The sequence below is a fragment of the Rosa rugosa genome, chromosome 6 (genome assembly GCF_958449725.1).
Source record: "Rosa rugosa chromosome 6, drRosRugo1.1, whole genome shotgun sequence".
Taxonomy (NCBI): Eukaryota; Viridiplantae; Streptophyta; class Magnoliopsida; order Rosales; family Rosaceae; genus Rosa; species Rosa rugosa.
Window position 1 is genome coordinate 28,540,123 of NC_084825.1, and position 14,350 is coordinate 28,554,472.

The following is a 14,350-nucleotide window of genomic DNA, read 5'->3' on the forward strand; positions in this document are numbered from 1 at the left end:
TCTGAGTTCGGAGGGACATATTCTAGATGAAGTTAAACAGTTATTTCAGTTTTTTAGTGTTTGTAATTGGCAATCTGTGAGACGTGATTGCAATAAAGTTGCACATCACCTTGCAAAGGAAGCCTTGCAGTTGAGTTAACCTTGTTTGTGTTTGGAGTCAGGGCCGAGTTGACAGAGTATTTCTATTCATGAAGCTCTTGTTCCCATCCTCGTTGTAATCTATGTTTATAAATGAAGTTATTCATTTGATAAAAAAAAAAAGTTAACTAACTAGCATAAGGTAACTTCAACAGCAACTGTTTGGCTCCAATTTTGCTGCAGCTGGTCAACAGTCTCTTTTCTTGCGCGGGCGTGCCAGCACCGTTCGGGTGCGGTCGTCGGGGGTGTCCCTTGACCTGACTTCTATCAAGCGATTGTAGACGAGGAGAGCACCAACCTCGTCGTGGGATTCTTTCTGCCTCGTGGTGAGGACTTTGCTGAAGTTTCTTCTTGTTAACACAATCGATACTCAATGTTGTAGATCGAGCAGAGCGACATCACCGGGAAATGTTGAGATCTTGCTAAAGCGTGACTTTAGCTTGACTGGGTTGCTAGGGTGTGTATTGAATTTCTACAAAAATGTTTGAACTGAAGTCCATAGTAGTGTGTCTTCCATTTCCCCATTGAAAAACTATAAATAGTATACCACACAATGTGGAACCAGAAAGTAAAATGTGCAATTGAGTGTACATTTATATTTTACTCAATCATTAATATCATTACTAATCTCGAGTCTACTTTCTTTTTGCATGTGACTTCTGGATTCTCTTCTGACCACAGCTTCAGGCTGATAGTAATGTTATTCTTTTTTGTTTTGCCAGTGTATATGTTACAAGTTTACAATTAAATGTGGCACTACCACTAAAGGTGTTTTTACTTTTGTTTAGGATAAGGAATTGAAGAATTAAATGGTCTTTACTAAAGGTCATTGCTTATCTCTATGTTCCATTCGATCCTGAGCCTTAGCTACATTGTGTCAAAGATGGAAAGAGAAAGGTGAATTATGATGTGCGATGTCCTGATAATCCCAGTTGCAGTGCTGCCACTGAAGGTAATAGTACTTCCTTGTGTTAGAAAACCTGATGAACAAGACATTACATAGAAACCTTGTATGTACAGCATATACACTTAAGTAAACGTATTTGTTAGAGTTTGTATTTAAAATAAGTTTAAGTACTTATCCTAATCTGTTTGGATTGATTTAAAATCAAATTAGGACAGTTGCAAGAAGTTATATATTTGAAATAGCAGTTAAAGGGTGATGGCAGTTTCTTGATGGAAGAAACTGTTATTACATTGCTATATATAACGTTTTGGTCCCTTCTGATACACAATCTGTTCTCATAAATTAGTCCCATCATACTAAGAGAATACTGGAGGTGGAATCAGGAGAAGACTAAGATGAATGGTTCAAGTGCATCGTGTAAGACTCCTTTACATACTGTACAGTTTATATACATTGCAGATATCAGGAGAGATATGAAGTTTCAGTCCTATATTAGGATGCGACCAGTATATCACTCCTAAATATTTCATCCATATATTAGGATAGATATGTTTCTGCAATCCTAATATACTATGCGTTTACTATTGCAATCCTAAATAAAGTTTACGTATATAACATTATTTACATGTGCTCTTACTGAGATAGATTTACAGCATTAGACTAGTGTAGTTCTAACAATTGGTATCAAAGCAATCTATGCTTAGATGAGTTATATGTTATTGCTACTTCAACAAATTTGTTTTGAAACGATTTCTGGGAATTTTGTTGTAATCCGCATACAGTTATCTACATATATAATTCATGTCTGATAAATAGTGATTGATGTATATGCTTGTTTCAAGTTATGATATTTGATTCATTGAGAAATTCATCATGTTGTGTGCTGCCAAAGTGGTCCCATGAATGAACATTCCAAAGGATCTAATATGCTGATGAAATATTTAGTATGAATTCAATTATATGTTGCATAATAAAGTGCTGTCAAAGTGGCCAATATATAGCAATTACATTGTATTCAGTTTCATCAGAATGAGATTATGAGACTTAAAATTAAATTTGAGTATGATTTCCAAAGAGATCTACATCAAACATTTGGTTTCATAGTCTTGTATATTTTAGATAGATGAACATTCAGAAACTATTAGAGATGAGTACTCCACAAAGGATGTCAGGTCTTGAAAATAGAAAAGTTTCATTTGTCTGCATATACATAGAGTTTCAGTTAAATGACATTCATATATGAATTTCATTTGTTTTGGGACATTCAGATTATTCTAGTATCATGATACACTAGAAGATTTTGACTGATCAATTTCATATACAGCAATGCACTTTCCAATGAGCATAAGTCAGATTGAGTTGCTGAATGGCTCAAATTTCAAGAAATGGAAGAGTGACATTGAATTGAATCTGGGAGTTCTAGACTATGATCATGTTTTGAAAGAAGATCCACCAGAAGCATTGCCCGCAACTGCAAGCAAGGAAAGCAAAGAAAAATATGAGAAGTGGTACAAGCACAATAAGATGGCACTGATCATGATCAAGAAGAGCATAACTGAGAATGTGATAGGAGGTATTCCAGACTCAGAGTTTGCAAAAGTGTTCTTCAATTCCATTGCAGAAAAATACAAGGTTTCCAACAAAGCAGAAACTGGAAAGCTTATGAAATCTCTCATGAGGTTGCAGTTCAATGGAAAAGGGAGTGTTAGAGAATATATATTGAAGGGTTCTGACATTGCTGGAAAACTCAGAGGACTAAACATGGCTATTGAAGATCCATTCCTTGTTTATTTGTTGCTGGAATCACTACCGGATGAGTATGATCAACTGAAAACACTTTACAAAACTCAAAAGGAAATGTGGAGTGTGAATGAACTGATTTCCCTTTGTGTGGAAGTTGAGGATGAAATTAAAAAGAAGGGAAAAGAAGTGTCAGTGAATCTCATGTCCCACTCAAAGTTCAAGAAGAAGAGGTTTGGCAACAACAACTACAAAGGAAGCACTTCAACTGGTACTTCAACATCTACTGTGAGGTCTGACAACATTAAGTTTAAAAATAAACCTGCAGGTGGCCTGAAGTGTTTCTTCTGCAAGAAACCTGGACACTTTAAGAAAGATTGTGAGGGTTTCAAAGTTTGGCTAACCAAAAGAGGTGCTTTTCTTTCAAAACCTATTTTTAGTGTTGAGTCAAATGATTTTGTTCATGATAACTCTTGGTGGTTTGACACTGGCTCACCCATTCATGTTGTGAATTCTTTACAGGGATTATCAAGGATAACAATCCCAAATAAGAATGAAACAAGGGTGTGTTCTGGAAATGGTCAAAGAGTAGCTGTGAAGGCTATAGGAGTTGTCAAGTTGTTGTTTAGGAATAATTATGTATTAGAACTAAATAATGTGTATTGTATTCCTAGTATAAAGAGAAACCTCATATCAGGTTCTCAATTTGTTGCTAATAATGGTTATAGTTTCTCTAGTGATAATAAATTAATGTTGCTTTATTATGACTCTGTGTGTTTTGGTGAAGCAAATATTTTAAATGGGTATTGGCTTGTCAATTGTGAAACTGTGTTTTCTGGTAAAAATGACAGCAAGAATATTTTCTTCTTAGATAAAGCGTCTGGTTCCAAAAGAAAATTCAGTGATTCTTCATCCTTTTTGTGGCATAAAAGACTTGGCCACATTTCTAAAGAAAGGTTAAGAGAACTTGTTAAACAAGGGATCTTACCAGCCTTGAGTTTTGAAGATTTTGGAACCTGTGTAGATTGTCTAAAGGGTAAATTGACTAATTCTAGGAGTTTTGGTTCAAAAAGGAGTGAAAATTTGCTTGATTTAGTCCATACTGATGTCTGTGGTCCTTTTCCTGTTAACACAATCTGTGGAAATTGTTATTTTATAACTTTCATAGATGATTTTTCTAGGTTTTGTTATGTTTACCTTATTTCTGAAAAATCACAAGCTTTGGAAACCTTCAAGATTTATAAAACTGAGGTTGAGAAACAAACAGGCAGGGTTATCAAAGTTGTCAGGTCTGACAGAGGTGGTGAGTATTTTGGAAGGTATACAGAACAAGGGCAACATAAAGGCCCGTTTGCTTTATTTTTGCAAGAATGTGGGATAGTTGCTCAGTATACAACTCCATACAATCCTCAACAAAATGGAGTTTCAGAAAGAAGAAATAGAACTCTCATGAGCATGGTTAGATGCATGATACTCAGGTCTGGACTTCCAAAATTTCTGTGGGGAGAAGCCTTAAAGACTGCAAATTATATTTGTAACAGAGTTCCAACCAAAGCAGTTCACAAAATTCCATTTGAGTTGTGGTGTGGATATAAACCCAGTCTGAATCATTTTCATGTGTGGGGATGTAAAGCAGAGGCTAGAATTCACAGCAATACAGATGGAAAGTTGGATTCTCAATCAGTCAGTGCAGTTTTCATTGGCTATTCTGAGAAGTCTAAAGGATACAAGTTCTATTGTCCTGGAAAGGGAACAAGAATAATGGAATCTCACAGAGCTGCATTCTATGATGAGGTGTTTGATAACAGTGCAAGGAATGATTTAGATATGGATAAAAGTTCATCACAGGCAGAAGACGACATGGAGAAATGGTTTGTCTATCAGGATTGCAGTAACATTCGCATCCTAGATCAGGACTGCAGCAATACATCAATCCTAGATCAGGATCACAGCAATACAATAGTCCTAGATCAGGACTGTAGTAATACTTCAGTCCTAGACAACTCAGTGTCGTTGAATCTTGTTCCAGCAAGTGCAGAGGGTGAAAATGTAACACAACAAGCAAGTGCAGATGTTGTGGATCATGTCAACACTATCACAGGTGAACCAAGTGAGCCAATTGCAGATGATACAATGCCAACACAACATAATGAGCAAGTTGAATGCAGAGTTGCAATGCAGACCACAGAAATTGCAGAAGCATCACAGCCTGTAACCTTGAGAAGATCTGCAAGAGAAAAGAAATCTGCCATACCAGATGTATACAAATTATATTTGACTATTGAGGAAACTGATTTGGGAGATGAAGGTGATCCAATTTCAGTTGAGGAGGCCATGCAATCCTCAAATAGTGAGAAGTGGAAATCAGCAATGGAAGATGAGTTGCAAAGCATGTCGCAGAATGGAGTGTGGATCTTAGTGGACAAGCCTCATGATTTTAAGCCCATTGGTTGTAAGTGGGTTTTTAAAACTAAAAGAAATGCAGATGGGAATATTGAGAGGTATAAGGCCAGACTAGTTGCAAAAGGGTATAATCAAAAGGAAGGCATAGACTACAATGAGACTTTCTCTCCGGTCTCAACAAAAGATGCATTTAGAGTCATCATGGCTCTTGTAGCACATTATGATCTGGAACTACATCAGATGGATGTGAAGACTGCATTTTTGAATGGTGATCTATATGAAGAAATATACATGCTGCAACCTGAGGGTTTTGTAGAAGATGACAGCAAGGTATGCAAACTTAGAAAGTCAATATATGGTCTTAAACAGGCTTCAAGACAATGGTACTTGAAGTTTGACAAAGTAATCACTCAATTTGGTTTTCTGGAAAATAAACTGGATGAGTGCATTTACTTGAAGACCAGTGGGAGTGACTTTATATTGTTGATTTTGTATGTTGATGATATCTTGCTTGCTAGTAGTAGTGTTTGCCTATTAAAAGAAACAAAGGGTTTTCTTTTAAATCAGTTTGATATGAAGGATATGGGAGAGGCTCATTATGTTCTTGGGATTGAGATAACAAGAGATAGAAAACAGTATGCCTTAGGCTTGTCTCAAAAGAATTATGTTGCTAAAATACTTCAGAGATTTGGGATGCAGAATTGTAATTTAGGGGAGTCACCAATGTCAAAAGGAGACAAGTTGCATAAAGGCCAATGTCCTAAGAATGCATTAGAGAGGAAGAATATGCAGAACATGCCATATGCTAGATTGGTTGGGAGTTTGATGTATGCTCAAGTGTGTACAAGGCCAGATATATCCTTTGCTGTGAATATGTTATCAAGATATCAGTCAAGTGCAGGTCATGCACATTGGGTGGCTGGTAAGAAAGTATTGAGGTATTTGAAGAAAACCAAAAGTCACATGTTGGTTTACAGAAGAATTGAAGATCAAGAACTTGAAGTGGAAGCTTATACTGATGCATCGTACAAGTCAGATTCAGATGACTTGAAATCGACATCAGGTTATATATTTGTTATGGCAGGAGGAGCAATTTCATGGAAAACAGCTAAACAAACTCTGACAGCAACTTCAACCTTTCAGGCTGAATATATAGCCATCTTTGAAGCTACTGGGCATGCACTATGGTTGAAGAATTTCATTGCTCACTTAAAGATTGTAGAATCTGTGTCAAGGCCTATAACAATCTACTGTGATAATGCATCTGCAGTATTCTTTTCAAAGAATAATAAAAGGTCTTTAGGTTCTAAGAACATTGATGTGAAATACTTTGCAGTGAGAGAAAGTGTCAGAGATGAGGAGATAGAGGTAGTGAAGATTGGAACTAAAGATCAATTGGTTGATCCTTTGACAAAAGCCTTGGCAGTTTCTGATTTTATTAGACACACCAAAAATATGGGAGTGTTGGACAGTTTCAATCCTGATGAAGTCTGATGGTATCTCACTCGTTGCTGTGTATTATTATTTATGGATTTTCAAATAATGATCAGTTAAGTATTATTACATTCTTGAGTTTTCACTTCATTATGTATTTGCATGATTAAGTTGTACAATTTCAGATTGTTGTTTATAAACAGCAAATATGCAAATTCATGATATTCGGCTAGTGAAATATAATTTGCTTCAGTTCTATATGATTAGAAATTTTGGTAGGACATTATGCATGCTTATATCATATATGGTATGATGATTTAAGCTTGATTACAGTGCAACTGTAATAAGGATGATTCATGTGATTTTGGTTGCTGCAATGTGATCATGGAACACTAATGTTTTCTCTGATTCGTTGTGTTGTTCTATGATTCTTTACAACAAACATGATTGACAGAATTTGGAACAGACAGGGAATACAAACTGAATGTGCACACTTTAGCTAACTGATACATGTATATGCACATATCAATTTCTAAGCAATGTCAAGTTCAGTGGGAGATTGTTAGAAAACCTGATGAACAAGACATTACATAGAAACCTTGTATGTACAGCATATACACTTAAGTAAACGTATTTGTTAGAGTTTGTATTTAAAATAAGTTTAAGTACTTATCCTAATCTGTTTGGATTGATTTAAAATCAAATTAGGACAGTTGCAAGAAGTTATATATTTGAAATAGCAGTTAAAGGGTGATGGCAGTTTCTTGATGGAAGAAACTGTTATTACATTGCTATATATAACGTTTTGGTCCCTTCTGATACACAATCTGTTCTCATAAATTAGTCCCATCATACTAAGAGAATACTGGAGGTGGAATCAGGAGAAGACTAAGATGAATGGTTCAAGTGCATCGTGTAAGACTCCTTTACATACTGTACAGTTTATATACATTGCAGATATCAGGAGAGATATGAAGTTTCAGTCCTATATTAGGATGCGACCAGTATATCACTCCTAAATATTTCATCCATATATTAGGATAGATATGTTTCTGCAATCCTAATATACTATGCGTTTACTATTGCAATCCTAAATAAAGTTTACGTATATAACATTATTTACATGTGCTCTTACTGAGATAGATTTACAGCATTAGACTAGTGTAGTTCTAACACCTTGTGGTGCTTTGCTTCCATACATTTTTAGTATATGAAAATGGAGAACTAATTACCTCTAAATGTTATTGCTCCTCTATTATACCAGTAGAATTACAGTAATCAGCAAACAAACTTGGTGACCATGGCAACAGACAACACATGGCCAGATCCCATAGTTGATTCCACGGTTCTAACTATTCCCTGCTGATGATTTGAGTTTTGAATCAGGAAAACACCTAAAAAGGTTGGTATGTACCATGGATGGCACTCTTCTTTTCAAACCTTTGTAGACCAAAAGAGTGCTTTCATATTCCCAAAAAAAAAAAAAAAAAACACTCACTTTTACATTGTTTTCAGCCACTGACAGGATTATGTTAAGAGATATATTTCATCCATTAAAAGTCTGAGCCTCGACTAGCAATGTCCCAATTGCTCGTCCTTGCCTTCAAATACTGACATTAGATCAATACGGTGTGATTAAACTCAAGTTCCAGTGTTCCACTATATGTAGTGGTCTTTCAAATGGCACACTTGCTATTGGTAAAAGCATATTATTCTTGCCAGTTTGTTCAATTACAAGCAAGCATGTGCAGCAGCTACCCCCTTCTTGAGTGATCTCGTAGGTTTCTTACACCCATATATATAATATGAAAATATTATGATCACAACTTTTAAAACATTAGGACGCTGCATATCATGGAGATGCAGGTTGGAAATTAGTCTAAAATCGTTTTGATGTTATTGATAGTTAATTTTGTACTGATCGATTTCTAACCACATTGTAATGCCAATTGATCCTTAGGTCTTGAATTGTACTTGGAAAAAGATGGCTACTGCATTCTCTTTGTTCTCTGTTTCCAACACGCAGCATCTCAGTAACCAAATGTTTGGAGGCTTTCAACTTGTGGACCTCCTCAGCCCTAAAAAGCGACATATATGCCCACAGAGACAAAGGGGAAGGTTAAGATTGCTCACACCACCAACATAGACATCAGTTAATGATAGGAGCTGAGTTGATGTCCAAGTTTGAGTAAACGTAATTATCAATTTCTCTCTCAGGTATTCTGCAATCCATTCTACTTTGTGGTTGGAACAGTTGAGCTTTGTATTGGATTTCTAAATTTTCATCTTGATTCCAATGAGTGAAACCATCACAATGTGCCTTCAATTTTTTATTTTTCGAAAATTTTTTATTTGCATACTTTGTGGGAAACCATCTCAACGTGCCTTTAGTTTTCCCTCTTCTAAGTCAATTGATTTTGATGTGGAGGCCATTTTCTCTATTCCTTTGCCTTTGAACCCTGTTCAGACTCTAGTTATTGGCATTATACTAAGAGTGGTCTTTATACTGTTAAAAGTGGTTATGGATTGGCACAGGATAGCAAGGAAATGACTGAAGGTTGTGAGGGTTGTTCACACTTGCAGGATTATCCAGTCTGGAAGTATATTTGGGGGCTTAAGGTACCAGCAGCAGCAAGGGTATTTGTTTTGCATGCTCTTCATGATATATTACCTTGTGCTCATAACCTGTTTAAGCGAACATTTACTTCGCTCTCCGATTTCCTACTGGTGTAAACTAGCAATAAAAAGTATAGTGGCCAGTGGCGGTGCTGCAACTGACGGTACTTTTACTTGCTGTTCTTTGCTTCCATACTTTTGTAGTACTTCTGCATTGAATCTGAAAATGAAGAATTAACTCTCAAAGGTTGTGGCTGTTCTCTATTATATCAGGAGCGTTACATTAATCATCAAAAATTGTTCCCTGTGGCAAAAGATAACACACCACCAAACAGTGATGCACCTTGAATGATGAGAACTGCCCTTACAGACCTGTAAGATCCTTTCCCTTCCATATCAGTCAATTGTTAAGTTTTGTTAAAAGTATGTATTCAGTGCTGATTAATTCCTGTCAAAGAAAATTATACGTGGTCTTAAAAATAGATAAATAAATAATGGTATTCTAGTTCCAATTGGTCTTTCCCTTAGGCTGCAATTTTTATACAACTTTGCAGGGCCAGACACTAGGAAATAGCAGAAAGGAAGGTCCCAGTTTGTAGTGACTACTGATCGAGAGTATACTGCTTGGGGTAGATGAACACCATATCTCTTTTTTTCTCCTTGTTTTTTTCTTTTTTTTTCTCTCTCTCGTCAATAATTGGGTTGCTTTGGCAATTACAATGGTGCCAAAGTGAAAATGGGGAAGATTGGCCCAGGATATAATATGCTAGATCATAATCATTTAATTCCCTCTCTAGTGGTTTTCCCCAAAATCTAGTGCTCCGTTGCCATTGTTATCCACATATTGAGTCTGTATATGTTTGTACTCGAGCTAAGCAAGGTCCCATTATTAGTCAACAGGGAATTTTATTTATTTATTTTAGAGCATTTCTACAAACAATTTGATGTTTAATACCATTATTTAAGAGCTATTGGATTAGTATCTTGTAACTTGATCAGCATGCTCAGTTCCTAATGTTTATCTACAGATAAACAATGTGGTTACTAGAATTTCTCCTTTCCATTTTCATGGGCCAACTTCTGGAACTGGATTCTCTTCTGATCAAAGCTTCTCTGGTTGTTATGCAATGCTGCCAGCTGCAACTGAAGGTACGTACTTTCATTTCTTGAAGTTATTCTGCATATAATTTGAAGTTGAAGAATGGCCTGAAGGGTTGGCACCTTCACTTTGGACCTGTAAGATCCTTTCCAGTTTCCATGTCAGTCATCAGTTGCATATCTCCTACTAATTTGTTTCAATGGATATAGGTAGTCACTTGTGAATCAACATACTCCTGGAATAATACAAATGCTCTGTAAATAAGTAAAGTCAACCCTCGGATTTTGTTTTTTTCTTTTTATGCAGCATCTCAGCAAGGAAAAATTCTCCTGATTCTAGGCCACTTTGGGATGCCAGAGAAAGATCATTTCCTCTTACATAACTCTGAAAAACAATAGTCCAGTGTGGTCGCCTAATCGGCGAGGATGGGGCTTACTGTCAAAGGCTTCAACTTCCAAGGAGCATACTTATAAATACACCAACCGGCAGTTATGTTTTACTAGATAGATAGCCCGCGCTTTGCTGCGGATATTTTTATTATCAATATGTGTTTTCAGTTTATAGTAGAGTACATAAACAACAATTATCTTTTGGTAGTTAAACCCTAAATGAAGCTAGATAGCCCGTGCTTTATTTCTGGATTTTCTGAGTCAAAGAGCAATAGTAGGTTTCAATGCAAAACCAATGGTAACTGTAACTACAATCCCCAAAGGCTTGAACATGGATACAGTAGAAAATTCAACTAAACTTGACTGCTGGATAAAACTGGTGATAATTGTAATATAATCCCCAAAGGTTGAGCATAGACACCATGTCGATACACCAACCTGGAAAGCTAAGCCAAAATCTCTCTGAAATAGTGTGATTGAAAGTTTGAGTAAGTTTCAAAGTAAGCAACATATGATGGTTAGTTTGTATACGTATCAAAAAAGTGAGAAAAAACCGAGTTTTCTGATGACAAAAACTGATTCAGTGTTTTGAGTATAGCTGCAAATGCATACAGTACATATGCGAATCAAATATAAAACATATGTAAAGTCTTTTTCAGTTAACAAAATTAGCAAATCTTTTGTTAAATCATTCTCATAATTGAAATCAGTTAACAAAATTAGCAAATCTTTTGTTAAATCATTCTCATAATTGAAATCAGTTAACAAAATTAGCAAATCTTTTGTTAAATCATTCTCATAATTAAAAATCAGCAGTATAAGGAACTAATAAGAAAAGGCTGACTACTGCTAATTCCAAAACGGTCCTGGAGGAACAGTGCCTAAACATTTTACCTTTCCTCCTTTTTTTTTCTTTTTTTTTTTCTTTTTTTCTGGTAGAAAACTTATGTATTGAACAAATAAATGGTAGAACTCTAACACAGAGGTACAAAGAAAACTTTTAAAGATATCCATATGACTACGATAAAAAGAAAGGTAAGCCTTCACTTGTCCAATATCAAAAGCAGAAACAACATTGAAAGCTCTCGCATATTGCATGGAAGCTCAACACTCTTAAAGGTTGGATCAGCTGTCTCTTTTGCTAAATAACCAAGATAAGGTTCCCATTGAACACCATTTGAAATCAGAACTACACCTCTCTTAGTTTCTGCTAGTTAATATTTAACAATAACCTTAAGCATCAGCAAATGAACCCAAAAGTACCATGACTTATCTTACTGATAAAGGAAAACTCCATACACACATCTCTCTCCAAAATCTACCCAAATTTTTCTAACTGGGGCAAGAAATGAATGATAGAAGTTAGATAATTCTCCCTAGATGGAAAGCCTCTTCTAGCATGCCACGGCAAGATCCTTAGTAAAGGAGAACATATCCCTCAAGAAAGGTTCTTAAACATAGCTCATGTACTTGAGAAGAAAATACAATTGCAATTCTCTGAAAAAGCCAGCGAGGGAAATGATATAAATAAGACAATTTGGAGTGTTGAGCAAAAACTTAAAACTATCTAAGATTGTTTTAAGTGTCATTTGAAAACTTTATTATCTATACTGCCTCCCTTCTGCTTAACTCTCTGTTGTCTCCCTCCCCCCTCTCCTCTCTCTTTAATTAAAAAAAAAAAAAAAAAATTCAATAAACTAATCAACAATTAAATAATAATTAGACAATTACCTTCAACTCTCTTTTCATGTATTGTTTTCGGCAGTTAAAATATCAAATATAAAACATATGCAAACATCAAAATCTGGAAAGGAAAAAAGTTTTATTAGCTCTAATGGAAGAGAACTATTGACCCCATCAAGAAACCGGTGTATCCACACCTCAATACAGCTAATTATTTAATGACAGGACTTCAAAAATCCCCTAAATGTCTTCAAAACAATACCTCCTCGATAAAAAGAGCTGGTCTCCCTCACTAATTATTATTTATCCCTACGTAGCAGAGAAACAACAAAATGGAATATGTAATGGCCTAGACCATAATTTTCAATTTCCTATGCCCCCCTTATTATTTATCCCTACGTAGCAGAGAAACAACAAAATGGAATATGTAATAGGCTTACTATCCCCATTTCTAAGGCAAAAAAAGTTCGACACCACAAATAGCCGGTAAGTTCTTTAATTCTCTTCAAGCCTTTCAATATCAATAGAAACATTTTCTCCCTTTTTCTCTTTTACCAATTTTTTTTCCGTTAATGTCCCGATCTTCTTTTATGTTTTGATTTCATTCTAAATAGAAGTCTGGGTTTCACTCTGTTAACACCAAAAACCAAACCTTTACAACTATTCATTAACATGAACTACTGCATGTGAATACAAAACAGAACTTTCAACAACAAACCCCTGTCATTTTCACTTCATAAGCAAATCAATTCCAAGCCAATTCATAGTTCTGAACTTCCCCACAAACCCAAGATTTCCTTTCGCATTCTTCAACTTATTTTCCAAGAACGAACCACCCAACGTTCCAAAACCACACAGAAAAACTCCAAAGGCTCCAAAGATGAAACCTTTACACCTATTGCACAAACATCAACACGAAAAATCTTAATCTACTTCAACAAAAGACTTAAAAAGACATACTGTATGTGCAGACACGATGGATATCACTGAAGGATCGACACTTCCACTGAAACCCAGACTTCTATACTATTTCATGATTGGCGTTCTCGTCTTGCATTGATTTAGGGTTCGACTCCGTCTGATCTTCCGAAGCTGAAGCCTTGGCTGCATCTTCCACGGTCAAATCAGCTGTTTGGTTTAGGAGGAAGAGAGAAAAACTCGGTCCGGGTCCTCTGGGAGGGAGAAGGGAGGAAGACAGAGGAAAAAATTGGTCAGTGGCAGATTCGTAACAAAATTTCAAATGAGGGTAAAAATGGTTTTTTACCCATGAACGAACAGTAACCCGAATGAACATGGCTCGGCTATGAACAGTAACGGCTTATGAACAGTGAAACGGCTTATGAACAGTTAACCAACGTTTTATATATAGTAAATTTGTTTCCTTCTGCTAACTTGCTATTTGTTTTCTATTTATATGGCTTTATTAATGATGTATCAACAAGAATCACTTGATTTCATTTGCTATTATATTGATGTAGTGATCATATAAGAGTTTCAGAATGTTTCATTAATGCAATTGTGAAGGAATTGGTTTATGAGGTGATGTAAATGGCATGTTTTCTTATATGCAATGTTTACTGTTGAAGTTTAGTCTCTACTTCCTACTGGTTGAATTAGTGGCAAGTGGCAACATATTCCAAATTTCAAGAAATGATTCTTAAACTTTACGGCTTCTTTATTTCGATATTTTACGTTACATCAAGTTGTTCTATTTTTGGTCTGGTCAGATTGCAGAAAATGTGTGCACAATTGCAGGGAAATTTCCATTGCAATGTTGGCTTTTTATTGGTAAATTTCTACTGCTTATAAGTTAATCTTTCCATTACTTTATCTCTTTTGGCAAACTAATTATTCCATCAGTCGGGGCAACCCATTCAACAATTTGTGAAATAAAACGAAATTTGAAAAAGCCTGAACCGAAATGTGGGGTAAAGAAAAGAG

General features: G+C 35.7%; 1 protein-coding gene and 1 long non-coding RNA gene across 8 annotated transcripts in view; one reads left to right on the plus strand and one right to left on the minus strand.

Moving 5' to 3' along the window:
• Positions 1 to 14,350, plus strand: part of LOC133715082 (type III polyketide synthase A-like) — a 29,437-nt gene that overhangs the window by 3,520 nt on the left and 11,567 nt on the right. The window lies entirely within an intron of this gene.
• LOC133717229 (uncharacterized) lies at positions 10,943 to 13,920 on the minus strand. The gene is made up of 3 exons (XR_009849474.1): positions 13,370 to 13,920; positions 11,281 to 11,324; positions 10,943 to 11,188 (listed from the first exon to the last, which is right to left on the minus strand). It is a non-coding gene; the product is annotated as an uncharacterized LOC133717229 (long non-coding RNA).